The sequence below is a fragment of the Acomys russatus genome, chromosome X (assembly GCF_903995435.1).
Source record: "Acomys russatus chromosome X, mAcoRus1.1, whole genome shotgun sequence".
Taxonomy (NCBI): domain Eukaryota; kingdom Metazoa; phylum Chordata; class Mammalia; order Rodentia; family Muridae; genus Acomys; species Acomys russatus.
The window spans coordinates 64,865,292-64,877,578 of NC_067169.1; positions in this window are offsets into that span (position 1 = coordinate 64,865,292).

Consider the following 12,287-nt stretch of genomic DNA (forward strand, 5'->3'; position numbering starts at 1 on the left):
ACTTTCTCATGTACTCTGGTGCCTCACATTTGACCATGTCCCCTGGAGGGGGAGACCTGGTGGCACTCAGAGGAAGGACAGCAGGTTACCAAGAAGAGACTTGATACCCTATGAGCATGTACAGGGGGAGGTAATCCCCCTCAGGAACATTAAAAGGGAGGGGAATAAGGGGAAAATGGGAGGGAGGGAAGAATGGGAGGATACAAGGGATGGGATAACTATTGAGATATAACAAGAATAAATTAATAAAAAAAAAGATAGTGAGTCCTTATGTGCTACTACTCTGCTCTCTTTTGCTGTCTTCCCATGAAATATTGGCACATGCAGGTGGGCGCGTGCACACACACACACACACACACACACACACACACACACACACTTCAAGATGTCCTGCCTCAGCAAATTACTAATAATCATGCCAATAAATTACACATGGGAACCACAAAAATTCTAAACCAAAAATAGCGATTTTCTCTCTCTAACTAATTATCTTTGCTATTGTGTTATAGTGATGGAAAAATGACTAGTCCAGTATATAAATTGGAAATAAGTGTGTGTGTGTGTGTGTGTGTGTGTGTGTGTGTGTGTGTGTGTGTGAGAGAGAGAGAGAGAGAGAGAGAGAGAGAGAGAGAGAGACAGACAGACAGACAGAGAAAGAGAGACAGAGAGAGACAGAGACAGAGACAGAGAGATAGAGAGACAGAGAGAGAAAGAAAGAAACCATCAATGAGATAATGTCTATTGATTAAAATGTATTGAGAAAAACATAGAGACAATGAAATCTTTGGATAGTCTCTGTAAAATATTTTGTCACTGTTTCATTCCTTATGAATTTAACCATAGTTTTTATATGATGACATATTAGTTTCTTTTCTAATTATATATGTGAAACCTGAAATCAGGGTAGCCAATAAAGTACAGTTCTTTTATTGTTACTATTTTTGTTGTTACATTTTTCCTTTGTTTTTTTTGGTGTGTGTGTGTGATACACACTTGTGTGATGGTCAGAAAATAACCTGTGGCATCAGAGGATAACCTGCCAGAATTAAATCTCTCTTTCTGCCATGTGGGTTCTAAGACTTGAACTTGAGTTATCAGTTTAGGAGTAGGCGTTTTTATTTGCTCACCTCCTTAACCCTATATTACTTGTATCTATATTCATTACCATGGAAGATTGCGTAATTATAGCCAAAAGGGGAAAATGACCCAAATTTTAACTTACTGATGAATGAATAAATAAATTACACATATAGACTATGGAATAGAATTTTCCTTTTAAATATATTGAATTTTTGATGCATGCTGAATTATGGATTATTCATTAGATGTTACGTGCATCGGAAATTTCACCTTCTCCTTTGTGTTTTGAATGCTTTATTCCTTGAGGTTGATGCTGTTTTAGGATGCAATAGTGTCTTTAGGGCATGAGGCCAGGACCTTTGGAGATTAAATTTTGGTCCTTGATTCTTACTTTACTCTATACTTCTTGGCCATATGAAATGAGCTTTCAGTGCCAGATGTCCCCACAGCTATGATCTCCAACATGGTTACTCTGCCATGATTAAATGAAACTAACTGAAATGGTAAACCAAGAAAAATCTTTCTCCATTAAGTTGTTTCTCAAGTATTATAGTCACAGTGATGCCAAAATAACTATTATATTGTGTTAAGTGAACTAAACAAATATAAAATGCCAAATATTGCATTACTTCCTCTATGTGTCTATGCAGAAGAATCAAATTTACTGAAACATATAATAAAGCAGAAGCCAGATGATCAACTCAATATGAAAAATAAGAACTTGTTCAATGGATAACACTTTTTAGCCCTTAATCCTGAGAAACATATAAAGATGAATGTTATTAATGTTTGATCGTCAATATACATGTGGTAATAATGAAAGACATATACAAATTTAAAAAGGGTTAAATGGTAAATTTATGTTATATATACACTTTTAACATGATTTTTAGGGCTGGAGGCATGGCTCAGTGGTGAAGAGAGCCGCCTGCTCTTCCAAAGGTCCTTAGTTCAAGTCCCAGCAACCACATAGTGGTTCACAACCATCTGTAATGTGATCTGATGCACTCTTCTGGCGTACACGTGTATATGCAGGCAGAATGCTGTATACATAATAATAAATAAATAAATATATCAAAAATGTTTTTATTTATTGTTTTTAATGAAAGGGGTAGGGGTGTCTGCATGTTAGGGCAGATACCTATAGAGGTCAGAGGCCCTGCATTCTCCTGGAGGTAGAGTTATAGGCAATTGTGATTTCCCTGCCCTGGAAGCTTGGCACCAACCACACTTCCTCTGTAAGATCAGTACTCCCTCTTAAGCCTGGTGCTGTCTCTGCATACTTTATATGTATTTATCAACACAATAAAATAATGTTATATTTATAAATTTTATAATTTCCTTCTATTTGATATGAATGCTAATTTTAATCTTTGATGTTTGTCTATTTTATGTTTTCTATACTTTTTAGTATGATATTTTTCCTCTATTAGTTTTAACTCTTACTCAATTAATGAGTAATGTGTAATGAGTAGCAACTTTACTGATTTATTTTATCTATGATAGTATTTTTAATGATGAATATAATCACAAATAGAATATTTTTATTTAAAAAAAAACTTACTTTTTTGTTTATATCATTCTTTTTTGATTGAAGTGTATATTTTATGCATATGTGCAAACATATGATATAAAAAGCTTATTTTTGGCTGGTGCCTTAGTTTGAGCGGGATCCCTGGACCCAAATCTGCCTATTATAACCTTCTACTTGTAGGTTTCTAGGACCCTCTGGATCCTTCTACTTTGCTATTCTCCCATGCTTCTCTCATTTAGAGTCCCAATAGGATGTCCTCCCCTCTGTCCCAGTTTCCTGATAAGTGAGGCTTTCGTGGGACATACCCCTTGGGCTAGTATGCAGATATAAGTGAGTATATACCATTTGAGTCTTTCTGCTTCTGGGTTAACTCACTCCAGTCAGAACATTCTCCACAGTTGAGTGGAGAGTGGGATATGACTTTCTCACGTACTCTGGTGCCTCACATTTGACCATGTCCCCTGGAGGGGGAGACCTGCTGGCACTCAGAGGAAGGACAGCAGGTTGCCAAGAAGAGATTTGATACCCTATGAGCATATACAGGGAGAGGTAATCCCCCTCAGGAACAGTCATAGGGGAGGGGAATAATGGGAAAATGGGGGGGGAGGAGGGAAGAATGGGAAGATACAAGGGATGGGATAAACCTTGAGATGTAACAAGAATAAATTAATAAAAAAATTAAAAAGCTTATTTTTAAAATATAAATGATATCAGTTTATACACATCAAATGAATGCATATCATAGATAAAATCATAGGCGCACACACACACATACACACACACACACATACACACACACACACACACACACACACACACACACACACACACATATATATATATATATATATATATATATATGCACAGAAAGAAGTTGCAAATTTCTTAGATACATAGTAAAAATGAGTCTAATAATATTTTATTGCCAGAGACATTTTAATCTCTACTTGAAAGTATAAGAGAATGACCCTGAGCTTCAAGGGCAATGCTCTTATAAAGAGAAGGGGACAGGATTGTGGGTCACAGGAATGTCGACCCTTAGGCAGGATGGGTGGAGGCTGAGACTTCAGGGAAGTTGTAGGTCAGAGGAATGTCAACCTTCAGGCAGGTTGGGTGGAGGATGAGTCTGGAGAAGTCTTTTTATCTCAGAGGATATTGGGAGCTAATTGTATGTAATTGATCAGGTGGAGTTTCTGGGACTGCTGGCAGGTATCATTCCCAGAACCTAGGGAAAAGGGTCACCTAGAGGACAAGTTCTCATACAGAACATCATTAATTGGAGAATATACATTATTTATAGAATGTGGCATTAATTCTGCCTTACAATACTAAATAAGCTAATCGAAGCCAGATTAAAAAGGCAGGTTTACATGGGAACTGAAGGTCCTGGGTGAGTTCAGAAGCTTCAGTGGACAAGGCCAGATGAATTCATGCCCCAGGTATGGAGAGCAATGCTTTTAAGGATTGCATGTGAAGGAAGATGACATGTATTCCGCCTGCTGGGTGGTTCCCTGGCAACAGGTTACGGCGTTCCTAGGAATGCTAAGAATGTTCAGATGCTTTCCTTCAAGAGGGCAAGTTTGGAGAAAGCTGTGGGATTTAACAGAAAATGTGGGGGAATGAGAAGGCAACCCAAGATGCCAACCAAACACATGGAAAACTCATTTTCCACCTCCCCCAGAGAGACTAGGATCCTGGCCTAGAGCCCAGGCCATGGCCTTGACACTGAGTGCTTTACATTGCACCTGGGCAAGAAAATGGACTCTGGGACCTTTGATCTCAAGGTCTGTCCGTTCTCCTCTGAAAGCAAGCAACACCTGGGCCAGCCTGCCAGATGTGGGACCCAGGCCACACACTGCTGGATGCTGAACGACTAATATAGCCCCTAAAACAAGGTTTCTTGTTATCACAAAGACTTAGTCAAGTGATGTATTTTTTCCTTACAAAGCCATATATACACTCATCATTCTACAGGTCTGTATCTCTGGAGACTATGACCAAGAGGTTATTAGTTATGACCATCCATCCTAGAAGCACTATTGCCATCATCTGAACTTACTTGTTTCTGATTTAAAGTTCTGACATTACTGAGACAGAACAGTGAGGTCAGAAGTGTCAGCACAAGCTGAGATAAGGGAAAAAATGAACAGTGTTTATATGTGTAGCACTAAAGCGGTGTTTCAAAATTTTTGCCCAGGAGCAGAAGCAGACCTTAAGAGAAAAGAACTCAGTAGTTTTCTACAAAAAGATTTAAGGGTTTTGGAAACCATGTAGTAATGTCAAAATAATGATGCCTTCAAATATAGCAGTGATTTGTGGAGTTATTATGAGACTAATATCTCTTTCAGAAAATCAAGCCAGACAGATAATAATTATGAACATATATGTACTGAATATTAGTGTCACAATTTCATAAAATACATATTACTTGTAAAGACAATGAACTAACCCAGAAGAACAACAATAGTGGGAAACTTCAATACTCCACTCTTACCAGGACTCAGCATCACAGGGAAATTAAACAGAAAAATGTATTTAAATAATATCATGGGTAAAATTGCCCTAACAGGAATATACAGAACATTTCACCCAAACACTCTAAATTATGATGAGCAGTACAAAAAATGTTTTTAAAATAGAGCACCTAATAGGACACAAAGCAAATATTAACACATATAGGAAAGTTGAAATAATTTCTTGTGGAAATAAGTGAGAAATCAGTAGCAACGGAAACTGTACAGAACATACACAAACTCACAGTAATTGAATAGACTATTCAATGATAAATGGATTAACAAATAAATCAATAAGGAAAATTTAAAAACCTTTTAGCATGCTATGAAAAAACACAACATATAAAAATCTATGGATTACAATTAAAGTACTTCTAAGCACAAGTGTCTACATTAAAATACATGTCTGCATTAACAACAATTAGGAAGAACTCAAATAAATAGCTGAATGATTCTCCATGGGTACTTGCTAAAAACAAAAACATATCAAACTCCAAATCAATAAATGGAAAAAAAAACAATACCTGGGCAAGAATTAATAAAAAGATTTTTTTTAAAACCACAGTCAATGATACAAACAACTGGCTACTTGAAAAGATAAAATTTTAACAAACTTAAGCTAAACTAGCCATAAAAAGAACAAATACTCAGTGAGAAAATGACAGGTATTAAAAGAACAATAATGAAAAATTGAAAACCATTATGATGCATGTTTAAAATTTATAATATTTTAAATTCAAAATCTTATACATTTAAAAATCTAAAATAATTAGATTTTTAGGTACATATTACCTGAAAAAGTAAAACAAGAATGGATAAACAATATAAAGAATTTTATTACAACCTGGGATTTGATACTGTAATAAACCTCCCTCTCTCCCCAAAAAAAGTCAAGGCATAGATAGTTTTGCTGATAAAGCCTAGCAGGCATTTGAAAGAAGCAAACATCACTGTTCTTAACTAAATTGTAATCTAGAAGGCAAAATAATGCAGTCAAACTCCTCTTTGGAAGTTATATTCACTGATATCAAAACTGGATAAAGACACAACAGAAGGAAATATTATATGTCAATATCCAGGAAAAACATAGATGGAAAACCTCTCATGAAATACTTGCAATCTCAAGGTCTAATATCCAAAATATATAAAGAATTCAAGAATTTAAGCACCACCAAACCAAATAACCCAATAGAGAAATGGGGCTCAGAACTAAACAGAGAATTCTAAACAGAGGGATATCAAATGGCTGAGAAACACTTAAAGAAATGCCCGACCTCATTAGTCATCAGAGAAATGAAAATCAAAACGACACTGAGATCCCATCTTACACCCATCAGAATGGCTAAGATCCATAACTCAACTGACACCACATGCTGGCGAGGATGTGAAGAGGAAAACTCCTTCATTGCTGGTGGGAATGCAAACTAGTACAACCACTTTGGAAATCTATCTGGCTCTTTCTCAGAAAAATGGGAATAGGGCTTCCTCAAGACCCAGCTATTCCACTCCTTGCAATATACCCAGAAGATGTACTACCACACAACAGGGACATATGCTCAAACATGTTCATAGCTGCCTTATTCATAATAGCCAGAACATGAAAACAGCCTAAGTGTCCCTCAGTAGAGGAATGGATAAAGAAACTGTGGTACATTTACACTATGGAATACTACTCAGCTATTATAAACAAGGAATTCCTGAAATTTGTGGACAAATGGATTGAACTAGAAATTATCATAATGAGTGAGTTCACCCAGAAGCAAAAAGAGTTAAATGGTATATACTCACTTACATCGAGGCACTAGTCCAAGGGGTACGTCCCCATGGGAAACTTTACCTACCAGGAAAGTGGGTCAGAGGGGATGACATCCTATTGAGACTTTAGGTGTAAGAAACCTGGGGATGAGGAAATAGAAGGATCCAGAGGGTCCTGGAAAACTACAGGCGGGTCTGGGCCCTGGGATCCTACTCAAACTATGGCACCAGCCAAGGAAAATATAGGCAGTAAACTTCGAACCCCTACCCAGACTAGCCGATGGACAGGACATTCCCCACCGTTAAGTGGAGAAGGAGATCTGACTTTCACACAAACTCTGGTGCCCCATATTTGACCATGTCCTTTGGATGGAGATGCCTGGTGGCACTCAGAGGAAAGATAATAGCTCATCAAGAAGAGACTCGATACCCTATGAGCATATACAGGGGGAGGAGGTCTCCCTCAGTCACAGATATAGGGGAGGAGAATGGGGGGGAAGTGGGAGGGAGGGAGGAATGGGAGAATATAAGGGATGGGCTAAAACTGAGATGTAATTTGAATAAATTAATAATAAAAAAGGAAAAAAAAGAAATACTTGCAATCTCAGTTTAAGAAAACATCAAAAAGATCATTAAGCATGATCAAATTTGCTGCTTTGAAGTGATGCAGGGTTGGATCAGCATAGATAAATCGATGAATGCAATATACTACACGAATGCACTCAAGAACAGAAAGACAATTGATCATCTCAATAAATCAAGACTTGGCTGCTGATAAAGTCTAGCATTGCTTCATTACAGAAAGTCTGAAGGAAAAAAAGAAAAAGAAGGAATGTATCTTAATACAATAAATGATACAATGACATGTTTATAGCTAACTTTATACACACACTCCTCCCTAAATCTCAGATCTAGCTGAGTCCTCATTGCCCTAGACTAATAAAGCCAATCTTGCTTTCACTGTCCCCAACTACTTGGCTTCTTCAAGAATCTTTCCTGTCTGTGCACAACCTACAGTCCCATCCCAAACTCCATCCATCCTCTGTGCCAAATCAGATCCTTTGCCAGGGTCTAGCAAGTTGAATCCACTAAACCCTCCCTTCCATGTACTCTTTCCTAATCTCCAGATATACTGTCAAACACCAGGTATGAACAAGGAAGCACAAATGTGCATACCATGCCAGACCACTATGTCCATATCACTTCATTTCACCTATGTAGAGGTGACTTTTATTCACATGTTTGTTTCTTTATTCACGTGTTAATGTTTGTTTATATATATATTCAATTGTTAACTGATGAACCAGCAGTGAGACAAATGTTGGCATAGTCTGTTATTGTCATTGTTATTTAGGAATCTCAGGCCTCAATGTTGTGTAATTATCTCTGATTGGTTAATAAAGAAGCTGATGAGCCTATTGCTGGGCAGAGGAGGCAGTATGCAGGACCTTTGTTCCCAGTCTGGCAATCCCATGTAGAGAAAGAGAGAGTAGAATGTTGCCTGGCTATGAGTGAGGGACCATGAGGACAACGATGGTGCAGGAGTGGCCTGCAAAAAACTAAATTGCAAATATCATGGGACACATGGCTGGGGAGTAGCTAGATCAATATCTGTCCAGTTATGATGCTGTAAAGTTTATTAATAAATGTAATAGGACTCTGTCTCATTATCTGGGAGGTAGAGGAGGCATAGAATAAATCTTTAATTTCAAGCAGGCAAGCATCCTGTGTTCTGCCTCAACCTGCTTTTTTTGGTATCAGACACAAACCTAACAAAAGAAGCTCACATTACTAAATCTCAAAGTGAAAGTAAAAACCAATATGAAAGATCAAGGCAATATCCCACCCCCAAATACAGCATTTCTATAGCAATGTTCACCTATGAGAATTACCTAGATGAACCACAGGACACAATATTTAAAGAAACAATCATAAACTTCATCAGAGGAATGACAAAGTTTAAAGAAGATACAAAAAAAACAGCCCAGTGAACTTAAAGAGAACGAATGTACGGAGAATGAATGCTTGAGTGATGACCAAGAAAACACAAACAGAAAGATTATGAAAATGACAAAAATAATCCAGGATTTGAAAACAAAACTCAATAAATGGAAACATTTAGGAGGACTCAAGCTTAAACTGAGATGAAATTGAAAAATCCTGTAACTCAACTAGAAAACTCAAGGGATAGAATCAGAAGTAGAATGAATGAAGCAGAAAATTAAATATCATGACTTAAAGATGATGTAGTGAGTCTAGAAAAAATAGCAAGGAAGATAATATTTTGTAAAAACACAAGAAATGAATATACAGGAAACGTAGTAAAACATATAAAGACAAAACTTTTGAAATATAGGCATAGATGAGAGATTAAAATATCAAGTTTACTGTATAAACCAGACCCTCAGTACAAACTTAGAAGAAAGCTTCTTTAAATGATGACACACATATGCAGATACAAGAAGCATATAGAACACAACAGATACAACACAAGAAAAGAAAATTGCCACATCACATCATAGTTCAAACACTAAATATGCAGGCAAAGAGAGTATATTGAAACCTGCAACAAACAAACACCAGTCCTACATAAAGAAAAACTCATAAAAAATAACTGATTTCTCAGTGGACAAGTTGATAGGCAGAGGAGATGGAACAATCCATCCCATGGCCTAAAAGAACACAATGGCCAATGTAGAGTCCATATCCAGCAGAACTATCTGCTGAAGTTGATGGAGAAAAAGAAACTTCTGTGATATAAATAGCCTAAAAAATATCTACAGATAACTCACAAAGAAAAGGCAGGAAGCAATATTTTAAGCTGAAGAAAAAATGAGCATAACTAAGAGACTGTAGTAAAAAAAAAAAATAGTTACAATTACTGGAAAAAATAACACTGAGATCTTGAACATCACCACTGAAAATTACCAATATAATCACTGTAATCATTATAAGCCTTTCAATAATAACTATTAATATTAACAGACTTAACTCTCCAATTAAAAGACACAGCCTGGACAACTGATCAGAAAACAAAACTCATCAATCTTGTTATCTACAAGAAACACATCTTAGAGTTAAAAATAGCCACTGCCTTCATGTAAAAAAAAAAAAAAAAAAAAAAAAAGGTTGAACAAAAGTACTCTAATCAAATGTGACTAGGAAGCAAGCAGAGGCTGGTACCTTAATATCTGACAAATTAGATTTCAAACTAGAACTAATCATAATGGAAAAAGAAGGACAAAACACTCCAATAAAAGGGACAATTGACCATCGAGACAATGCTATACTAAATATATACAAAACAAACTTTGGTGCACCCAGTGTCATAAAAAGTATGTATTACTGAAATTAAAATCACAGATTAACAGCAACCTATTAATAGGTAATTTCAGAACCTCACTTTCTGTAATAAACAAATCATCTAGATTAAAATTACTACAGAAAAAAAATCAGAATTAAATAGATCAAATGGGCCTAATGAATATCTACAGAATAACTCACGCAAACACCAAAGTATATGCATTTTTCTCAGTAGTAGATGGGAGATTCTCTAAAATAGACCACTCCAAAGGATTAAAAAAAATCTCAAATTCAAAGATTGAAATAAATCCGTGCTCTATCCTATCTGACCATAAGCTGAAAAGTGCATGTACAAACTCATAAAAATAAAGCAATTCATTAATGGATGTTTAATGGGTCAAAAAAGAAATTAATAAGTAAATTCAAGAACTCATGTAAGTAAATAAAAACACAATTTATGGGACATAGGTATTTGTCTTAAAAGAGAAATTTATAGCTCTAAGTGCCTACATTAAAAGACATTTTTAAAAATGACAAGTAGATGACTTAACAATGCAATTCAAAAATTTGGTAAAAGAAAAACCAAACCTAAAATTTCACATCAGGGCTGACAAGAGCCATAGACGATCTTAAAAAAGAAAAAGAAGGAAAGAAAGAAAGAAAACTCCAAAACCAAGCATGAAGAGCTTCTTTTGAATTTTTAATTTATTTATTTTGTATATGTATGGATGTTTGCCTGTGTATATAATATTAATGCACTATATTGTCCATGAAGTCATCAGATTCCCCTATTCCTAGAGTATAATTTCATAGTTTTCTTTTTCTTTAATATTCATCACTTATTAGATCTATACTAATAATATATACCAGCCTGCAGAAAGTGAATTTTTATGTAAAGATAGCCTATTAAAGAGTATCAATGTTTTCCTTATTTATTCATTACACATTATATAAACCAACTGCATATGATACAAAATAGACTTTTGTAAACAGTAAAATATACATAATGTCTAAAATAAGTAATAAGCTATAATAACTAAATAACAAAGTTCTTAAAAAAACATGAACCCAAAACCAGACATTTAGACCTATTTCATATTTATGTGTATACTCACTAGAGACCATTCTAATATGTTGTTATAAAGCTTCTTAGAGAAAGTATTAAGTAGAAAATTAACATGGACATAGTAATAATTAAGTGATTTACAGAACACACCAATATGCATAGATTTTTTAACCCACCTTAGATATATTTAAATTAATTCTCTAATAAACTCTATTGCGTAGACACTGCTCTTGCTGTTTGAACAAAAATTTCTGAAAGGAAGCTGTGTCTGACTATGAACAAAACACTCCTGAAAGGAAGCTGTGTCTGCAGAGACTATGGACAGATTGGAATTTCAGTACTGTGGTGAGATCAGAATTTTACAGGTTCAGAAGCTAATTACTTTATCTTGAGCTAGTTTTTGCTCCCTAGAACTGCTATTCCTTGGACCACTCTGTATCTGAACTAACATCTTCTAATAATAAATAAAACTCTTTTAGAGCCTACTAACTTAGAACTAACATCTTGTGATAATAAATAAAGCCAGAAAAACTATTAACTTTTCCGGATACTAGCTTCTTCCAATCCAAGAGCTAAAAATGTCATCAGATAGTGTCTTGGGCCTATAGAATAGCTTCTGCACATCTCTTTATACCTGCCACTCTAGTGTACTCACCAATGTATTGTAAACCTTCATTGATTTATGACTTTCTTTATTTTGTAAAACTATAAAAATTTTATGAAACTCCTTCCATGTGGGAACATGGAATTTTGGATAAAATAAGTCTTTGTTCCTAGGCCATGTCCACTCAACATGCCTTCAGAATAAACTATCTTATTCCCTTTAAAATGAGAGCTGTGGTTTTTATATTGCCAGCTGTATATACTTACAATGAGTGATGAATAATTGGCACTGTTATAGATAATTTTTTTAAAAAATCAGTATTTTTACTCAATCATCATGGATTCCCAATATAGAACTCTATTTTTGTAATATTTTTTCACTTTATTTATTTTTGTTTGTATGTATATATGTATGCCACAGTGCCTGTGTAGA